An 830-nucleotide genomic window follows, 5' to 3' on the forward strand; every position below is an offset into this window, starting at 1 on the left:
CATCATAAACAACAACTTCAGTTCCATGATTTTCTGATATTTTTTAGATTTGTGTTGGGTAGTAAGGTAGTAAGTTCAAACGTGCAAGCATCCTCTCAGACGACTCTCACCCCCGCTTATAACTATGTTTTGCTGGTATTTACGCTAGTGCTTTTGTTTTGTTACCGCACAGAGTTATCATCATTTAGAGCGATCTATTTAAACATTTTTATTTTTTTACTAAGGTAAAATCTACATCGTAGTTTTGTTAGTAATATAGTTTTGCGTTTTACATAGTTTATTATGATTGTTACTAAATACATATTTTCTTTATACTGTCGTTACGTTGTGTTAGAAGACAAAGTCAACTGTCTTTTTTGCCCCGCACGTACAAGGAATAATATATTCCATACGTTCGTTTGATTTTTTGTGGAGGAAGTTAATATTTCACATAAAAACTAACAAACATGAAATGATTTCGGATTTAAAAAGGTTCACCATAAAAACTACACAAGAAATACCGCGACTATTTAAGCACGATACCTTCGTGCTGAATTGGCTAAACTACACACGTTTTTCTAATTTGTCAATCTATTTTGTTTAAAAAAAAATGGACATGACCTTCGTAAACTGCTGCAAGCAACGAACATAAATATAGCACTTATACTGTATTTGAGATAATTAGTAGTTACACGATGTGAAGAAAATTGCTGTTTCTAGTAACACCATAAAATATCTTTTGTTATTTAAGTATATATATATACTTAGGCGATCGTATTAAGGCATACCGTGCATGGGTGTGGTGTGTGTGTGTGTGTGTGTGTGTGTGTGTGTGTGTGTGTGTGTGTGTG

Source organism: Hyposmocoma kahamanoa, unplaced genomic scaffold, assembly GCF_003589595.1.
Source record: "Hyposmocoma kahamanoa isolate Upper Pololo Valley unplaced genomic scaffold, ASM358959v1 202, whole genome shotgun sequence".
Lineage (NCBI taxonomy): Eukaryota > Metazoa > Arthropoda > Insecta > Lepidoptera > Cosmopterigidae > Hyposmocoma > Hyposmocoma kahamanoa.